The following is a 21,705-nucleotide window of genomic DNA, read 5'->3' as shown; positions in this document are numbered from 1 at the left end:
CATTGCTCTCAGGCATCTTTTGGATTTTAAATGCACAGTATGCTTCTATCATGGGTTTAGGCCCTGTCTCACTCTTTTAAAGAGACAGGAACCACACCCAAGCATATCAGTTAATGAACACCTGGGGAATTTCTTCACATTTGACTTACATATGGAAAATAGGGGTGCAAGAAACCAGTTAGTTTTTTGACATTATTCCAGGACCAGTCTGCTGATATCACTGTTGTTTAATATACATTGGAGATGAGATTGAAATTGGAACCTTATACCATACTTGCCTACTTGACCCTGTCCATGAGGAAGAAAATGCTCTGTTCCTGGACTTTCCTGGTAATGTATGATTGCCATCACCTGTGGTGAACTAGTTAATTAATAAGAAAGGTGTTTCACCACAGGTGATGGCAATTATACATTACCAGGAAAGTCCAGGAACAGAGCATTTTCTCCCTCATGGAGAGGGTCAGGTAGGCAAGTATGCCTTATACCATGATTTACTTTAAAAGTTCTTATAGTTGCCACTAGGAGAACAATACAATACACAAAGGATGAGGAGTGCTACCCGTGGTTGGTGACACAAACAGCAACCACTGCCTAGATAGCGTGAGAACTGGAGGCTTATGAAAGGGGTGAGACATCACCTGAGTACACTAATAGCCATATACCGGATTGCTACACTCCGTGGAGTGGATCACCTCATATACACGTGGCCATGCAAGTATAATCTGCATATGGACTTTGTGTTCTATGAACATTAGCTGTGAGTTTGCAAAACAAATATACTTACATCAATATAAGTCATAATGGATACAATATAACATGATCATGTTGGATGAATGGACACAAACTAACAAATATTAATCCATTACCGATGCGCTTTATGCTGGAATAACTATGTTTAGTACTAAACTGACTCTTAGCGCAATACTAACAAAGTTCTACTGCAATTGACAGTTTTAATTTATATTTGTATTTTTAAAATAATCAACGGCCGAGTGGTATACTTAATGTTGTATGTAATAAATGTTATAAAACTAAGGAGTTGAGTTGGGCAGCGCTTCATTTTTTATTTTCTTCTTGGTATAAATAAGAGGTGCAGTGACCTCTGTGAATGAAGCTGCAGCCCTAACTCTACACAGCTGTGGGAGCGTGTATTGTCAGCGCCTGAGAAACATAGTTGTCTTTTTATTCCAGGACCAGGCTGCTGATATCACTGTTGTTTACTATACATTTGAGATGAGATTAAACTGGAACCTTATACCATGATTTACTTTAATAGTTCTTATAGTTGCCACTAGGAGAACAATACAATACTCAACCTTACTTTAGAAAAAGGCTACATCAGAGGGTCCCAAGTGTGATCCTTAAGACACCCTAATGGTGCAGGTTTTAGGTATACCCATGGCTCAGCACAGATGGTTAAATCATTTTGGGGGACTTGAGAACCATGTTTGGGTACCTCTGGGCTTCACACAAATGGAGCCAATTCAATTAGTCATGTGCTGCTACTACCAGTTCATGCTGTGTGCTTATTAGTCCATTATATTAATGTAGCTGATTTTGGCTTGCACCTTCATAGACTGGGAGCAGAAATCAGCATCTGAAGACATATCATGTGAATTCGCCAAAAGCTGTACTACGGTAATTAAATAGACAGTGAAGAGTGTTTCAGCACATACAGATCTTATTTATTTGATAATAAAGATAAATCACATGTATACTTGAATCTTTTCTCCATAAAATAAAATATTCTGGGATGCATCAGTATTAATTTATTCAACATGATTATCAGCAAGGTCTGTATAGAAAGCAATGTCAATGCAAGAAATTCAATTCTATTATTTAAGTTCACAGAATCCTCTAATACCACTTTCAGGTCACAAACCCAGGTCAGACCCAGCTTTTGAACCCGGGTATGACCTGGATCCGAGCAGGCTCAGACCCTTTCACATTGCAGTTTCGACCCAGGTTATTCCATAGCTCTGGATCACCATTCCCTTTATCACATCTAGGAGATTAACTAAAACTGTCTGTGGAACATTGTGATGCTGCCCCACCCACTTTAGTGTTTTTATTTTTGTATACATTGTGAGGGCTTTGGAATAAAAAAAAATTGGTGTCCCTTTTCATTTGGCTATATTGCACTATGTTCCATTCTTTCTATTTATGAGCTTGAAAGGTGAAGTATGCGATTGCTACTCACCATACATGTACTGAACAGCACAAAGTTTAAAAGGGAACATGTCCTATTTGAAACAAAACTGGACATCAGCAAAGCTTTTTTTAATGTAAGCATATGTGTAATGTGTTTGCGCAAACTATGGATCTATTTGTTTTATTGTATCTGTATAAGACTAGTGAAGAGTCTGTTTTCACAGAAGCTACATCACTGATTGCGCAATCATTGTTCAAAAATTGCTATATATTCCCGGGTTGGTGCCTTTCACACTGAACCCGAGTCACCCATGTCAAACACTGTGATGTGATTTAAAATGGACTTTTCTGGCTCACATTGATGAGGTTTCAATGGAAATAAAAGGAGGGGCTGGGAAATGCTCTGAACAGACACAAACAGCCAATCAGCACCTTTTTCTGAGACCCAGGTTGAATATACCTGGTCAAAAGCTTTCACACTGCACAATGACCTGGGTCCAACCCGTGTTTGACCCTTCTTTTAACCTGGGTTGAAATGCTGGGTTTCTCGACCCGGGTTATGCACTTTGGTGCTTTCACACTACACATCGACCTGGGTAGACCTGGCAATAACCTGGGGTATTTTGGCGATGTGAAAAGGGTATTTGTGCGAGCTGCAATAGTTTATATCCTGCACACACTGGGCTGCACCACATCAGTATCTATTTGACCATGTATACTATGTGAGACAGAGGTACTACCTTACATTGCCTTATACTGCTGGACTACCCTATATGTATCCAATTTTTAGCATTGCCTCTTTCCTATTCACATAACAGCTGATGAGGAAAACTATTATAATGCTGCACCACACATTGAGCATAATGCCTACTATTTCGCAAACTTTCCTCACACAAATGTAGGAACTTCATTCCTCATTAAACATACATCAACACTGTTGCTCCTTGAGTTCAAATATTACCTTATTGTGCTTCAGCTTCATTGTGATTATCTTTTGGCATCGATGTTGTAATGTATTGTTCATTCTCCATGAAAAAGCTCTCTGTAGACAGAAACATGATAAGAAAATATTTTCTTTTCAAACTTATTATGTGGAATGTTGTTTACCAAGTTTATTTATCTCTAAGGTTGTTATGTTTATAGACGTTCTGAAATGGTCTATTTATGAAGCGGTGAAAAGAGTGGAGAAGTGAGTCAGTGGAGAAGTTGCCCATGGCAACCAATCAGTGTTGAGGTAAAATTTCTAAAGTGAATTTTAAAAAATTATACATACATGGGCAACTTCTCCACTGACTCACTTCTCCACACTTTTCACTGCTTCATGAATAGACCCCATAATGGCTGGAATAAACATGATTGTTAGTGCATCTTTTCATCAACTTGTGGATGTACATATACCATGTCCCAGTGAAATTATATAAAGGAATCCTACACAAAATGTATTTCTTCGAGTATATCATACACGTCACCCATAAAAAAAGACAGAAATCAGATTTATGAACTTCATAAATACTTCCGTTGATTTTTACATTTGCATCATTATAATTTTGTTGTAATTTGTAAAGTAAGGAATCTAATATACAATTCTCACACATTTTACATATGATGAATCATAATTGTGTGAACAAACAAATAAATCAAACAAACAAAAAAAGAAAATAGCTTTAGGAGTGTACAAATTACATATATTTTTTTCTCTTACCTTTATTTTGTTAATAGGTCATTAGCAGGGACTGTATTTTGTCACTAATACATTTAATTTAACAGGAATGCCAGTAAAATATTTATGTTACCAGTATAAATTTAGCTTGGATGTTTTCTGTGTAGAGAATAAATAAATATAAAACTAGTACTTCGGCTTCATTTTTCTTAAAAGGCAATGAAAATCCTCTTGTCACTGTGTTCTCAATCTGTATCACAAAGAATCAATGGAGCTGGCATGCCGGAATGATACAGATGTGTGACTGGAGTTCAATCATTTTAGCTTACAGGCTCATAAAATATATGTGTCATCTGTGGGTGTTATAGGCATTTGCATGACAGATTTCCAACATCCACCCCAGTGGTGTTTATTAATCGTTTGTAGCCCAGTTTAAAGTGCAGAACTACAATTATTGTCTCCAGGTTGATATGCCCAGTTGGCCAACCTGGTGTAAATAATGACTTACTTGACTTGTGCAATAAAAGATAATCAGGAAAATGAGACCCAGGAAGCATGCTCGGGAAATGTAACCTCAGATAAGTAATGAACCTGTCAGCTTTCAGGTGGATGTCTAGCATGATAGCTTATTGATGGAAAGCCTGGTTCATGCATTCAAATTAAGCCCTTTTTTTATGATTCTCTTTGAAGGGAAAATTTTGCATGCACAATGCTTTATACAACAGCATTCATAAACTTGTATCCTAGATGGCTTAGGTATATTCATTGTCAATTGATCTTTGCAATATATGAATGCAAATCAGGTAGGGTTGGCTTTAACTCTGGGATACTTCTAAACACTGCGCAAAGATGCAACATACAAATAAGTTGCTAATTGGAATAAAGATTTTTTTGCCAATTTGCACTATTTAACAATTGTAGGAAATAGCCCACCTATACCCTTTCACATATACATTTATATGCTGTCTTTTTGCACGTGAATGCAGTGTCGGACTGAGGCATAAAGGGCCCACCGGGGGATGCAGCGGTAGGGGCCCATGTTTAGAGGTGCAGCCAGTCTCCTGAAGGGGTGTGGCCAGCCACCACATTGGTTTGCCTAACTATTAGAGAGTACATGGTCTGCGTCCCTTGATAAATATATATAGTAATTACTGCTAATACATGCTTGATAATGTACCAGAGTAATACATCATAGTCATGTGCAGTATAAGATAACAAGTATAATGTACAATTCAAGTGCACAGTCTGGAACCTGATCCATAGTGGAGGGGAAGAGCCCCCAGACAGTGGGGCCCATCGATGGTTTCCCCTCTACCCCTGTGGGCCAGTCCAACCCTGCATGAATGCATCTCAACCCGGGATTTCTGCATGTGTGAAAGGAAACAACATGGGACTCTGGGGTCTATTTACTAAGCCTCAGATGGAGATAAAGTAGACAGAGATAAAGTACCAGCCAATCAGCATCCTACTGCCATATCACAGGCTGGGTTTGAAAAATGATCGTTAGAAGCTCATTGGCTGTCACTTTATCTCCATCCACTTTTTCTCCATCCACAGCTTAGGAAATAGACCCCTAAGTCATGACCACTGTCATAAATCTGAGAATCAGGAATTTGACGGCTTGCTAGACTCGTCAAATTTCCGGGTCACATGTCTGAAAGCGGAACTAGTGTATTTTTAAGCTATATCTATAGCAATGTACCACAGTCAGGGGAGTAGAGAGCCTGGCTGGCCCAGATACTTCTCATGGGCATGGCCTAACCACATGAGGCGTGGCCCTGCAGCCTTAGAAAAACAAAATAGAAAAAATAATATTTCAAGCGCCTTTCTGGCCACAGTGCAGTCCAGCACACAGCAGCTCATGCTGGGCCGAGGAGAAAAGCTGCAGCTGCTGTTGACAAGCAAGGGGATGTGGGGACTTGGGCACTTGCTGGTCCCCTCCATCAGGCCTGGGCCCAGGTAAATAATACCCCCCCCCTCAGCACCTCTGGCCACAGTGGTTAAATTTGTTGCCTCATAAAGCTGATTTCATGGGTGAGGTCCCACCAGGGACCTTTGTGTTTGCAGTTCTCCTAGTGTTTGCATGGGTTCCTTCACAAAGACTTAAAACATTCTGGTAGATTCAGTGGCTACTGGCAAAGTTATCCCTACTGTGTCTGTCTGTGTGATAGGGAATTTAGACTACAAGCTCCACTGAAGCAGGGACTGGTGTAAATGATCTCTAAAGAGATGGTAATAATATTATTATTATTATTATTATTATTATTAATAATAATAATAATAATAATAAATCCAATGATTTTCCTTGTTGTGTCCAATTTGAAACCAGACCAATGATTAATCAGATTGAAGTAATGTTAATACAATTCTGTTACTTGTTAATCTATGTCTGTTATTGAGAATTATGTTGGCCATTACTTGAGTGCCAATATGCAGACAGCTTACTAATAACACAAGTGCACATATGTAGCAGCAAGAATTAAAAAGTTAAATCTAGTTCTATTTTAAATGATTATGTTGTTTTAGCTGCATAATTTTCTCTTTGCTTATCTAATTATGGGAATAATTAAATGCTTTTAAACACTTTCTCATGCAGTATGACGACAGTTGATTCACTTCTTATCCTTTTGACTGATGTTGAATAGAGTTCCACTGAACTCAGAAGACTTCTAAGCTCCAGCTTTTTGGCATACATGGTGTGCTTTCAGGATTTGCTCTTCTTGCTGCTTTATAAAATAGGGACACTATAGTTAAACAGTACTGGCCTGACCCCAGCCTCCCCCCACACCCACCCACCCACCCACCCACCAGCACATTTTAAAAGGCATTTCTAGCTAGATATGCAAATGTAATAAATATGTACTGTATGTCTGAAATGCAGTTAAGTATGCTGGAATATTATCCATTTTAGAGATGATGCAAATTAGTTGTGTACAGTTTGCTTACAGTTATAACTAAGGGGGGTTATGTACAGTATCAAAGCACAGAGAAAGAAAAATCACTAACCAATAAGCTCCTGTCATTTTTCAAACATATTAATTAAGGCTGGTGAAGACAATAACTAACCAAAAAACCTTGGCGTTGGTCTTAATTCTGAATTAATAAATATCTATTTATATTTTAGCAGCTAGTGGAAGGAGTTAGCCAACTTCTGCTAGAGGAACAAACAAATAGAAAATATTCCACTGCACTTAAATACTCCCAATTATAGTCAGGTGCTCTAATCTTTCCACAATATAAACAACACAGGTCTTGTTATATATCAATATTCCTATTACTTGATGTATTCAAACATACATATACTGTATAAAAATAATACCACAAAAATATACATAAAAAAAACCAAATCAATCACATAGGCATATATGCCTATGTGATTGTTTATATATATATATATATATATATATATATTTATTTGTGTGTATTATTTTTATGTACTGTATGTATGTTTGAATACATCAAGTAATAGGACTATTTTTATATAAAAGGGCCTGTGTTGTTTATATTGTGGAAAGATTAGAGCACCTGACTTACTGTGCTGAATGTGGAAAAAGGGAGGTGCACTGACCGCACAGGTTTATATATGGTATAAGTGTGTTCTAGTCAGGTAAGGTGCCTCTAAATATAAGAAGATCCTAGTGTGTATGCTACTTGCTCATTGGCTGAGTGGTGGAGCTCCCTGTTAGTGATACAATGTGTGCAGTAGTGATGTGCAGCGGAAATTTTTCGGGTTTTGTGTTTTGGTTTTGGGTTTGGTTCCGCGGCCGTGTTTTGGATTCGGACGCGTTTTGGCAAAACCTCACCAAAATTTTTTTGTCTGATTCGGGTGTGTTTTGGATTCGGGTGTTTTTTTCAAAAAACCCTAAAAAACAGCTTAAATCATAGAATTTGGGGGTCATTTTGATCCCATAGTATTATTAACCTCAATAAACATAATTTCCACTCATTTCCAGTCTATTCTGAACACCTCACAATATTATTTTTAGTCCTAAAATTTGCACCGAGGTCGCTGGATGGCTAAGCTAAGCGACACAAGTGGCCGACACAAACACCTGGCCCATCTAGGAGTGGCACTGCAGTGTCAGGCAGGATGGCACTTCAAAAAAATTGTCCCCAAACAGCACATGATGCAAAGAAAAAAAGAGGCGCAATGAGGTAGCTGTGTGACTAAGCTAAGCGACCCAAGTGGCCGACACAAACACCTGGCCCATCTAGGAGTGGCACTGCAGTGTCAGACAGGATGGCACTTGAAAAAAATACTCCCCAAACAGCACATGATGCAAAGAAAAAAAGAGGCGCACCAAGGTCGCTGTGTGACTAAGCTAAGTGACACAAGTGGCCGACAAAAAAACACCTGGCCCATCTAGGAGTGGCACTGCAGTGTCACGCAGGATGGCCCTTCAAAAAAATACTCCCCAAACAGCACATGATGCAAAGAAAAAAAGAGGCACAATGAGGTAGCTGTGTGACTAAGCTAAGCGACCCTAGTGGCCGACAGAAACACCTGGCCCATCTAGGAGTGGCACTGCAGTGTCACGCAGGATGGCCCTTCAAAAAAATACTCCCCAAACAGCACATGATGCAAAGAAAAAAAGTGGCACAATGAGGTAGCTGTGTGACTAAGATAAGTGACCCAAGTGGCCAACACAAACACCTGGCCCATCTAGGAGTGGCACTGCAGTGTCAGACAGGATGGCACTTCAAAAAAATTGTCCCCAAACATCACATGATGCAAAGAAAAATGAAAGAAAAAAGAGGTGCAAGATGGAATTGTCCTTGGGCCCTCCCACCCACCCTTATGTTGTATAAACAGGACATGCACACTTTAACGAACCCATCATTTCAGCGACAGGGTCTGCCACACGACTGTGACTGAAATGACTGGTTGGTTTAGGCCCCCACCAAAAAAGAAGCAATCAATCTCTCCTTGCACAAACTGGCTCTACAGAGGCAAGATGTCCACCTCATCATCATCGTCCGATTCATCACCCCTTTCACTGTGTACATCCCCCCCTCACAGATTATTAATTCATCCCCACTGAAATCCACCATCTCAGGTCCCCGTGCACTTTCTGGAGGCAATTGCTGCTGGTGAATGTCTCCACGGAGGAATTGATTATAATTCATTTTAATGAACATCATCTACTCCACATTTTCTGGAAGTAACCTCGTACGCCGATTGCTGACAAGGTGAGCGGCGGCACTAAACACTCTTTCGGAGTACACACTGGAGGGAGGGCAACTTAGGTAGAATAAAGCCAGTTTCTGCAAGGGCCTCCAAATTGCCTCTTTTTCCTGCCAGTATACGTACGGACTGTCTGACGTGCCTACTTGGAAGCGGTCACTCATATAATCCTCCACCATTCTTTCAATGGTGAGAGAATCATATGCAGTGACAGTAGACGACATGTCAGTAATCGTTGGCAGGTCCTTCAGTCCGGACCAGATGTCAGCACTCGCTCCAGACTGCACTGCATCACCTCCAGCGGGTGGGCTCGGAATTCTTAGCCTTTTCCTCGCACCCCCAGTTGCGGGAGAATGTGAAGGAGGAGCTGTTGACGGGTCACATTCCGCTTGACTTGACAATTTTCTCACCAGCAGGTCTTTGAACCCCTGCAGACTTGTGTCTGCCGGAAAGAGAGATACAACGTAGGTTTTAAATCTAGGATCGAGCACGGTGGCCAAAATGTAGTGCTCCGATTTCAACAGATTGACCACCCGTGAATCCTGGTTAAGCGAATGAAGGGCTCCATCCACAAGTCCCACATGCCTAGCGGAATCGCTCTGTTTTAGCTCCTCCTTCAATGTCTCCAGCTTCTTCTGCAAAAGCCTGATGAGGGGAATGACCTGACTCAGGCTGGCAGTGTCTGAACTGACTTCACGTGTGGCAAATTCAAAGGGTTGCAGAACCTTGCACAACGTTGAAATCATTCTCCACTGCGCTTGAGACAGGTGCATTCCACCTCCTTTGCCTATATCGTGGCCAGATGTATAGGCTTGAATGGCCTTTTGCTGCTCCTCCATCCTCTGAAGCATATAGAGGGTTGAATTCCACCTCGTTACCACCTCCTGCTTCAGATGATGGCAGGGCAGGTTCAGGTGTGTTTGGTGGTGCTCTAGTCTTCTGTACGCGGTGCCTGAACGCCGAAAGTGGCCCGCAATTCTTCGGGCCACCGACAGCATCTCTTGCACGCCCCTGTCGTTTTTTAAATAATTCTGCACCACCAAATTCAAGGTATGTGCAAAACATAGGACGTGCTGGAATTTGCCCAGATGTAATGCACGCACAATATTGCTGGCGTTGTCCGATGTCACAAATCCACAGGAGAGTCCAACTGGGGTAAGCCATTCTGCGATGATCTTCCTCAGTTGCCGTAAGAAGTTTTCAGCTGTGTGCGTATTCTGGAAAGCGGTGATACAAAGTGTAGCCTGCCTAGGAACGAGTTGGCATTTGCGAGATGCTGCTACTGGTGCCGCTGCTGCTGTTCTTGCAGCGGGAGGCAATACATCTACCCAGTGGGCTGTCACAGTCATATAGTCCTGAGTCTGCCCTGCTCCACTTGTCCACATGTCCGTGGTTAAGTGGACATTGGGTACAACTGCATTTTTTAGGACACTTGTGACTCTTTTTCTGAGGTCTGTGTACATTTTCGGTATCGCCTACCTAGAGAAATGGAACCTAGATGGTATTTGGTACCGGGGACACAGTACCTCAATCAAGTCTATAGTTGGCTCTGAAGTAACGATGGATACCGAAACCACGTTTCTTACCGCCCAGGCTGCCAAGGCCTCAGTTATCCGCTTTGCAGCAGGATGACTGCTGTGATATTTCATCTTCCTCGCAAAGGACTGTTGGACAGTCAATTGCTTACTGGAAGTAGTACAAGTGGTCTTCCGACTTCCCCTCTGGGATGCCGATCGACTCCCAGCAGCAACAACAGCAGCGCCAGCAGCAGTACGCGTTACACTCAAGGATGCATCGGAGGAATCCCAGGCAGGAGAGGACTCGTCAGACTTGCCAGTGACATGGCCTGCAGGACTATTGGCTTTCCTGGGTAAGGAGGAAATTGACACTGAGGGAGTTGGTGGTGTGGTTTGCGGGAGCTTGGTTACAAGAGGAAGGGATTTAGTGGTCAGTGGACTGCTTCCGCTGTTGCCCAAAGTTTTTGAACTTGTCACTGACTTATGATGAATGTGCTGCAGGTGACGTATAAGTGAGGATGTTCCGAGGTGGTTAACGTCCTTACCCCTACTTATTACAGCTTGACAAAGGCAACACACGGCTTGACACCTGTTGTCCGCATTTGTGTTGAAATAATTCCACACCGAAGAGCTGATTTTTTTTTGTATTTTGACCAGGCATGTCAATGGCCATATTCGTCCCACAGACAACAGTTGTCTCCCCGGGTGCCTGACTTAAACAAACCACCTCACCATCAGAATCCTCCTTGTCAATTTCCTCCCCAGCAACACCTATATCTTCATCCTGGTGTACTTCAACACTGACATCTTCAATTTGACTATCAGGAACTGGACTGCGGGTGCTCCTTCCAGCACTTGCGGGGGGCATGCAAATGGTGGAAGGCGCAAGCTCTTCCCGTCCAGTGTTGGGAAGGTCAGGCATCGCAACCGACACAATTGGACTCTCCTTGGGGATTTGTGATATCGAAGAACGCACAGTTCTTTGCTGTGCTTTTGCCAGCTTAAGTCTTTTCTTTTTTTCTAGCGAGAGGATGAGTGCTTCCATCCTCATGTGAAGCTGAACCACTAGCCATGAACATAGGCCAGGGCCTCAGCCGTTCCTTGCCACTCCGTGTCATAAATGGCATATTGGCAAGTTTACGCTTCTCCTCAGACGCTTTTAATTTTGATTTTTGGGTCATTTTACTGATCTTTTGTGTTTTGGATTTTACATGCTCTGCATTATGACATTGGGCATCGGCCTTGGCAGACGACGTTGATGGCATTTCATCGTCTCGGCCATGACTAGTGGCAGCAGCTTCAGCACGAGGTGGAAGTGGATCTTGATCTTTCCCTATTTTTTAACCTCCACATTTTTGTTCTCCATATTTTAATGCGCACAACTAAAAGGCACCACAGGTATACAATGTAGATGGATGGATAGTATACTTTATGGATGACGAGTGACGACACAGAGGTAGGTACAGCAGTGGCCTACCGTACTGCTATATACAGTATAATGGACATGGTGGACACTGTCAGCAGACTGCGTTTATAGTATAAAGAAAAAAAGACACCACAGGTATACAATGTAGATGGATGGATAGTATACTTATGGACGACGAGTGATGACACAGAGGTAGGTACAGCAGTGGCCTACCGTACTGCTATATACAGTATAATGGACCTGGTGGACACTGTCAGCAGACTGCGTTTATAGTATAAAGAAAAAAAGACACCACAGGTATACAATGTAGATGGATGGATAGTATACTTATGGACGACGAGTGACGACACAGAGGTAGGTACAGCAGTGGCCTACCGTACTGCTATATACAGTATAATGGACCTGGTGGACACTGTCAGCAGACTGCGTTTATAGTATAAAGAAAAAAAGACACCACAGGTATACAATGTAGATGGATGGATAGTATACTTATGGACGACGAGTGACGACACAGAGGTAGGTACAGCAGTGGCCTACCGTACTGCTATATACAGTATAATGGACCTGGTGGACACTGTCAGCAGACTGCGTTTATAGTATAAAAAAAAAAGACACCACAGGTATACAATGTAGATGGATGGATAGTATACTTATGGACGACGAGTGATGACACAGAGGTAGGTACAGCAGTGGCCTACCGTACTGCTATATACAGTATAATGGACCTGGTGGACACTGTCAGCAGACTGTGTTTGTAGTATAAAAAAAAGACACCACAGGAGTGTTTTTCAGGCAGACAAACGTATACTGGTGGTCACTGTCAGCAAAACTGTGCACTGTACTCCTGCTATAGCTGCTCCCCAGTCCCCACAATTAAGCAGTGTGAGCACTCAGCACAGATAAATCATGCAGCACACTAAGCACAGATATGGTATGGAGCGTTTTTTTCAGGCAGAGAATGGATAAAAAACTGGTGGTCACTATTAGCAAAACTCTGCACTGTACTCCTCCTAACAGCTGCTCCCCAATCCTCCCCACAATAAGCTAAGCAATCAGATCAACTGTGTAGTATATAACTATATAAACGGAGAGGACGCCAGCCACGTCCTCTCCCTATCAATCTCAATGCACGTGTGAAAATGGCGGCGACGCGCGGCTGCTTATATAGAATCCGAATCTCGCGAGAATCCGACAGCGGGATGATGACGTTCGGGTGCGCTCGGGTTAACCGAGCCATACGGGAGAATCCGAGTATGGCTCGGACCCGTCTAAAAAGGGTGAAGTTCGGGGGGGTTCGGTTTCTCGGAAACCGAACCCGCTCTTCACTAGTGTGCAGGGGGAAGAATCCGTGACAGCATGGTAAAAGACTCTCTTGGTTGGGAGCACTCTTGTTGACCTGAGTTTAAATGTATGAGTATGGTAGACATCAATAAATCCTAAAAATAAAAACTTAACTTTTATTGAGTTAATGAGAAAAAAAAAAACTGGAGTAGAGAAACTGAAAGCGTTATAATTAAAAATAGAAATGTGCACCGGACACTTTTCGGGTTTTGTGTTTTGGTTTTGGATCTGGATCTCCATCTTTTCTTGGATCTGGATTGGTTTTGCCGAAACCACCCTTTCAGGTTTTGGTTTTGGATCTGGATTTTTTTGTAAAAAAACATGAAAACAGATAAAAACACAAAATTTGTTTGTTTGTTTTTGTTTGTTCCTACAGTATTATTAACCTCAATAACATTCATTTCCAGTCTATTCTGAACTCCACACAATATTGTTTTTAGTCCAAAAGGTTGCACTGTGGTACAGTAGCTGGAGGACTCAGCTAAGTAACACAAGTGGGAGGCACAAACACCTGGCCCGTCTAAGAGTGGTACTGCAGTGGCAGACAGGATCGCACTTTTATAAACTTGGCCCCAAAGACCACATAATGCAAAAGATGGAATTGTCCTTGAGCCCTTGTGTTGTTTAAACAGGACATGCACAGTTTAATAAACCCATCATTTCAGTGACAGATGCTAGCCTTGGAAAAAGCTTGCCAAGTTCTCCAAATCATAGCTAGCTACAAACATACCACCTCCTTCTTTAATGACTTTTCACATTATGAAAAGAGGCAAGAGGAAGAGGATAGTGTCAAGAAGGTGATTAAAAATTAGAGAGGCACACGTAATCAGGAACAACACACAAGCTTTCACCTCCACTCCTATCTTGGCATGGAACGGAAAGGACTTTAACCAAGCAAATATATAATTACCACATTACCGGACAAACTGAAAAACTAGGGGCCAAAGCCTCAAAATTTACTTCCTTCTTCATTTTCAGGGATTACGATAATCTCGGATTTAATGCTTGGGATGTAAATAAACTGGTGTATACCAAAGGATCAAGATTGGATATTTTCCGCTACACGGAGTCTGGAGTCATATTTTGTGAAAATCTCGTGGGTTTCTTTTTTTTCCCATTTTTCATTGCATTTTTATTAGAGATGAGCGCCTGAAATTTTTCGGGTTTTGTGTTTTGGTTTTGGGTTCGGTTCAGCTTAAATCATAGAATTTGGGGGTCATTTTGATCCCAAAGTATTATTAACCTCAAAAACCATAATTTACACTCATTTTCAGTCTATTCTGAATACCTCACACCTCACAATATTATTTTTAGTCCTAAAATTTGCACCGAGGTCGCTGTGTGAGTAAGATAAGCGACCCTAGTGGCCGACACAAACACCGGGCCCATCTAGGAGTGGCACTGCAGTGTCACGCAGGATGTCCCTTCCAAAAAACCCTCCCCAAACAGCACATGACGCAAAGAAAAAAAGAGGCGCAATGAGGTAGCTGTGTGAGTAAGATTAGCGACCCTAGTGGCCGACACAAACACCAGGCCCATCTAGGAGTGGCACTGCAGTGTCACGCAGGATGGCCCTTCCAAAAAACCCTCCCCAAACAGCACATGACGCAAAGAAAAAAAGAGGCGCAATGAGGTAGCTGTGTGAGTAAGATTAGCGACCCTAGTGGCCGACACAAACACCGGGCCCATCTAGGAGTGGCACTGCAGTGTCACGCAGGATGGCCCTTCCAAAAAACCCTCCCCAAACAGCACATGACGCAAAGAAAAAAAGAGGCGCAATGAGGTAGCTGACTGTGTGAGTAAGATTAGCGACCCTAGTGGCCGACACAAACACCGGGCCCATCTAGGAGTGGCACTGCAGTGTCACGCAGGATGTCCCTTCCAAAAAACCCTCCCCAATCAGCACATGATGCAAAGAAAAAGAAAAGAAAAAAGAGGTGCAAGATGGAATTGTCCTTGGGCCCTCCCACCCACCCTTATGTTGTATAAACAAAACAGGACATGCACACTTTAACCAACCCATCATTTCAGTGACAGGGTCTGCCACACGACTGTGACTGATATGACGGGTTGGTTTGGACCCCCCCCAAAAAAGAAGCAATTAATCTCTCCTTGCACAAACTGGCTCTACAGAGGCAAGATGTCCACCTCATCTTCACCCTCCGATATATCACCGTGTACATCCCCCTCCTCACAGATTATCAATTCGTCCCCACTGGAATCCACCATCTCAGCTCCCTGTGTACTTTGTGGAGGCAATTGCTGCTGGTCAATGTCTCCGCGGAGGAATTGATTATAATTCATTTTAATGAACATCATCTTCTCCACATTTTCTGGATGTAACCTCGTACGCCGATTGCTGACAATTCTCCATATTCTCCATATTTTAATAGGCACAACTAAAAGGCACCTCAGGTAAACAATGGAGATGGATGGATTGGATACTAGTATACAATTATGGACGGGCTGCCGAGTGCCGACACAGAGGTAGCCACAGCCGTGAACTACCGCACTGTACTGTGTCTGCTGCTAATATATAGACTGGTTGATAAAGAGATAGTATACTCGTAACTAGTATGTATGTATAAAGAAAGAAAAAAAAACCACGGTTAGGTGGTATATACAATTATGGACGGGCTGCCGAGTGCCGACACAGAGGTAGCCACAGCCGTGAACTACCGCACTGTACTGTGTCTGCTGCTAATATATAGACTGGTTGATAAAGAGATAGTATACTCGTAACTAGTATGTATGTATAAAGAAAGAAAAAAAAACCACGGTTAGGTGGTATATACAATTATGGACGGGCTGCCGAGTGCCGACACAGAGGTAGCCACAGCCGTGAACTACCGCACTGTACTGTGTCTGCTGCTAATATATAGACTGGTTGATAAAGAGATAGTATACTCGTAACTAGTATGTATGTATAAAGAAAGAAAAAAAAACCACGGTTAGGTGGTATATACAATTATGGACGGGCTGCCGAGTGCCGACACAGAGGTAGCCACAGCCGTGAACTACCGCACTGTACTGTGTCTGCTGCTAATATATAGACTGGTTGATAAAGAGATAGTATACTCGTAACTAGTATGTATGTATAAAGAAAGAAAAAAAAACCACGGTTAGGTGGTATATACAATTATGGACGGGCTGCCGAGTGCCGACACAGAGGTAGCCACAGCCGTGAACTACCGCACTGTACTGTGTCTGCTGCTAATATATAGACTGGTTGACAAAGAGATAGTATACTCGTAACTAGTATGTATGTATAAAGAAAGAAAAAAAAACCACGGTTAGGTGGTATATACAATTATGGACGGGCTGCCGAGTGCCGACACAGAGGTAGCCACAGCCGTGAACTACCGCACTGTACTGTGTCTGCTGCTAATATATAGACTGGTTGATAAAGAGATAGTATACTCGTAACTAGTATGTATGTATAAAGAAAGAAAAAAAAACCACGGTTAGGTGGTATATACAATTATGGACGGGCTGCCGAGTGCCGACACAGAGGTAGCCACAGCCGTGAACTACCGCACTGTACTGTGTCTGCTGCTAATATATAGACTGGTTGATAAAGAGATAGTATACTCGTAACTAGTATGTATGTATAAAGAAAGAAAAAAAAACCACGGTTAGGTGGTATATACAATTATGGACGGGCTGCCGAGTGCCGACACAGAGGTAGCCACAGCCGTGAACTACCGCACTGTACTGTGTATGCTGCTAATATATAGACTGGTTGATAAAGAGATAGTATACTCGTAACTAGTATGTATGTATAAAGAAAGAAAAAAAAACCACGGTTAGGTCACTGGTATATACAATTATGGACGGGCTGCCGAGTGCCGACACAGAGGTAGCCACAGCCGTGAACTACCGCACTGTACTGTGTCTGCTGCTAATATAGACTGGTTGATAAAGAGATAGTATACTACTAATATTATATACTGGTGGTCAGGTCACTGGTCACTAGTCACACTGGCAGTGGCACTCCTGCAGCAAAAGTGTGCACTGTTTAATTTTAATATAATATTATGTACTCCTGGCTCCTGCTATAACCTATAACTGGCACTGCAGTAGTGCTCCCCAGTCTCCCCCACAATTATAAGCTGTGTGAGCTGAGCAGTCAGACAGATATATAATATATATAGATGATGCAGCACATTGGCCTGAGCCTGAGCAGTGCACACAGATATGGTATGTGACTGAGTCACTGTGTGCTGTGTATCGCTTTTTTCAGGCAGAGAACGGATTATAAATAAAAGTGGTGGTCACTGGTCACTATCAGCAAAACTCTGCACTGTACACACTACTGAGTACTCCTAATGCTCCCCAAAATTAGTAAATCAAGTGTCTCTCTAATCTATTCTAATTCTAAACGGAGAGGACGCCAGCCACGTCCTCTCCCTATCAATCTCAATGCACGTGTGAAAATGGCGGCGACGCGCGGCTCCTTATATAGAATCCGAGTCTCGCGAGAATCCGACAGCGTCATGATGACGTTCGGGCGCGCTCGGGTTAACCGAGCAAGGCGGGAAGATCCGAGTCGCTCGGACCCGTGAAAAAAAACATGAAGTTCTGGCGGGTTCGGATTCAGAGAAACCGAACCCGCTCATCTCTAATTTTTATTTACATTATTTGGGGCAGATGCCTTATTTGAGTTTTTCACAGCTCCCAGTTACACGCATGTGAGCATAAATGTGTGTCTCATTTACACACGTGAGCATACCTGTGTGTCCCAGTTACATGCATGTGAGCATACCTGTGTGTCTTGTTTATGTCATGAAGCAGTGTCTGCTGCTCTTAAAGCTGCGTCTCTCCCTGGGTGCGTGGAAGGTAGTCGGTGGTGGCTGTGGGGGCAGGTGTTCTCCTCCCACGGCTCTGACACTGGGTTCTGTGTCGGCCACGGGTCTTGGGCTCCACCATTGTCCCTGCGGTCAGCTGATCGTGCTGACCAATCACAGAAGAGGATAGCCACGTAACCTGCTGCTCCAATGAGAATGGGTTGGGAGGTTTAAAGGAAGTGCAGGGAAGAGCTTTGTTGCCTGGATATGGTCGCTCCCCAGCTACAGTCAGGCTGATGCTGGTTTTCTGCATAATTCAGCAAGATCCCCATTGTGCTATGTATTCTATACTAGCCCGGATCACAGTTGTGTACCCAGTTATATCCGGCAACCAGCACGGATCACAGTTGCATACTTAGTGATCCAGTAACCAGCCAAGTTCAGGCACTCTGGTAACCAGCCCGGTTTCCTGTCTCACCGGTAACCAGCAGGGTCCATAGTGCTCCGGTAACCAGCCCGGTTTCCAGTCTCACCAGTAACCAGCCCGGTTCTGGCACACCGGTAACCAGCCCGGTTTCTAGTCTCACCGGTAACCAGCCCGGTTTCCAGTCTCACCAGTAACCAGCCTGGTTCAGGCACGCCGGTAACCAGCCCAGCTTCAAGTATTACCGGTAACCAGCCCAGTCCATAGTGCTTCGGTAACCAGCCTGGTTCAGGCACGCTGGTAACCAGCCCGGTTTCTAGTCTCGCCGGTAACCAGCTCAGTTTCCAGTCTCGCTGGTAACCAGTCCGGTCAATAGTGTTCCGGTACCCAGACCGGTTCTACGCACATCGGTACCCAGACCAGTTCCTGTTTCACCAGAGACTAGTCAGGTTCCATGAATCCACTACTCAGCTAACTCTAGTACCTGCATGAGGAAGACCTACATTCAACCACGTCAGTTCCATCACATCAGTTCCTCTACACGACCATCGGAAGAATCCCTAAGTACACAATCACCTAGTTCTGTGTTTATTTTATTTATAGTTTATTTTTAATTAAAGCAGCCCCTTAGATGTTTTAGCAGCCCCTCGTGAGCTCCCACAGCAGCCCCAAATCGGGCAAGTTGAGTTGGGGTGGGTTCGGTACAGAACTATGCAGGAAGGACTGTGCAGTGAATATTTTATTATTCAGCCCCTGCTCTAGTGGAGCTTAACATTCTAATCCAAACTCATTTCATATTACAAGTAGGACTGTGGGATGAAGCAATGCTAACCTCTGTGCCAACAGCATGCCTCAGCCTGGCAAACCAGACAGCTTCCTGGCTGTAAGCCATCATGAGACTCCATACTGGGCCCTTATTAAGTAACTGTTTGTGCCTCACAGGAGCTCCTGGCCCATCTAGTGCTGCAGTGCAAAGGAAAGCTGAAGAAATGCAAGATCACTGAAACTCTGCTCTTCTAACACCGCAAGGTCTTACAATAACCACATGCAGCTCTTACATTGTACAATTATTAAGGAGAAAACATTTACAAAATAAAGAACAAGAACCGTATACAACAAATGTGCATCTTGTAAATAATCCCAAAAAGTGGAACATTAATAAATCAAAAATAAGGTTCACTAATTGGACCCAGTCATTTGACTCCCTAACATGAAATAATTGAGAAGAACCTTTCTCTAATGCTGGGTACACAGTGCACAGTAGAAGATACAGATGGAGCCATGCTAGTCATGGCTCCGTCTGTGCCTAGGCGCACCCAGGACACCAGCATCTCTGTCCCATCTGGGTGCACACGCCCATGATGGAGATGCGCCCCATTCACTTGAATGGGAGAGCATCTCTGTCCGGGCAGGCGTGTGCGCCCAAATGGGGACGCTCTCCTATTCTATGAATGGGGGAGCGTCTCTGTGCACTCCTGGCGTGACTAGGCAGACAGATCACCTAGTCACGCTGGGACTGCATGACTGCGATGTACTTATACAGCATAGGCAGCACCCCTGGAGAATTACACAGAACAGCAGACAGGCAGCAGCACCCCTGGACTGATAGGGCAGACAAAGAAAAGAAGTGCAAGATGGAATTGTCCTCCCACCCACCCTTATTTTGTATAAACAAGACATGTATACTTTAACAAACCAATCATTTCAGTGACAGGGTCTGCCACACGACTGTGGCCAAAATGAGTGTTTGTTTAGGCTCCCACCAAAAAAAGAGCAATTAATCTCTCCTTGCACAAACTGGCTCTACAGAAGTAAGATGTCACCTCATCCTCAGATTCCTCAACCCTTTCAGTGTTTACATCCTCATCATCACAGAGAAATAATTCCAGACCGAAGAGGTGGCTTTTTTGGTATTTTACACAGGCATGACAATGGGCTTTTTCATCCCATGGACAACAACGGTCTCCACTGGTGCCTTATTCAAACAAACCACATCACCATGAGGAATCCTTATTGTCAACTTCCTCCTCAGCACCAGCTACACCAATATCCTCCTCATCCTGGTGTACTTCTACAGTGACATCCTAAATCTCAATTTCAGCAACTGGACTGGCAGTGCTCCTCATAGCACCTGCGGAGGGTGTGCAAATGGTGGTAGGAGCCTCCTCTTTTCATACAGTCTTGGGATGGTCCAGCCTAGACATCACAACCACATACACGCTTTGGGATTTGTGATATCTCGGACGGACAGTTGTTATTTCCTGTGCTTTAATAAGCTTTATTTTTTAACATTTTTTTGAGAGGGAGGAGGGCTTCCATCTTCATGAGAAGCTGAACCATCAGTCATGAACATAGGTCAAGGCCTTAGCCTCTCCTTGTCACTTCATGTCATGAATGGCATATTTCCAATTTTACATTTCTCATCAGATAATTTCTTTTTTTGGGGGGGTTAATAATTTTTGCTTCTTGGATTTTACATGCCCTCTATGACATTGGGCATTGGCCTTAGCAGATGATGTTGATGTAATTGCATCATCCATGTCATTACTGGTGGCCTCAGCAGCTTCAGCACTAGTACTAGGAACTGGAAGTGGTTTCACTATTTTTTCCTCAAAATTTTCATTCACCATTTCACAGGACATGCCCCTTTATTATTACAGCACACAGAGCAGTGCCATTTATTTTTACAGAAAACAGAATAGTGCCCCGTAATATTTACAGCAACCCTGTATTTTTACAGCACCACCTTTATTTTTATAGCATACATGACAGGGACACAGCACCCCTGTATTTTAACAATACCCATGTATTTTTACAGCATACAGGACAGGGACAGTGTTTCTTTATTTTTACAACACCCCTTTATTTTTACAGCATGCAGGTCAGGGACACAGCACACCTAAATTTTAACAACACCCCTGTATGTTTACAGCATACAGGACAGGGACACAGCACCCCTGTATTTTCACACCACCCCTGCATTTTTACAGCACACAGGACAGGGCCAGTGTTCCATTATTTTTACATCACCCCTGTATTTTTACAGTATACAGGAAAAGGAAACAGCACCCCTGTATTTTCACAAAACCCCTGTATTTTTACAGCATACAGGACAGGGACACAGCACCCCTGTATTTTCACACCACCCCTGCATTTTTACAGTACACAGGACAGGGCCAGTGTTCCATTATTTTTACATCACCCCTGTAATTTT

General features: G+C 43.1%; 1 long non-coding RNA gene across 2 annotated transcripts in view; it reads right to left on the bottom strand.

The window, feature by feature from the left end:
- Positions 1–21,705, bottom strand: part of LOC135057593 (uncharacterized) — a 176,519-nt gene that overhangs the window by 132,473 nt on the left and 22,341 nt on the right. For both annotated transcript variants that reach the window (XR_010244225.1, XR_010244226.1), the window contains exon 2: positions 3,113–3,193. This is a non-coding gene — a long non-coding RNA (uncharacterized LOC135057593). The remainder of the gene's footprint in view (positions 1–3,112; positions 3,194–21,705) is intronic.

The sequence above is a fragment of the Pseudophryne corroboree genome, chromosome 3, assembly GCF_028390025.1.
Source record: "Pseudophryne corroboree isolate aPseCor3 chromosome 3, aPseCor3.hap2, whole genome shotgun sequence".
Lineage (NCBI taxonomy): Eukaryota > Metazoa > Chordata > Amphibia > Anura > Myobatrachidae > Pseudophryne > Pseudophryne corroboree.
This window is presented reverse-complemented; position numbering and strand designations above follow the sequence as displayed.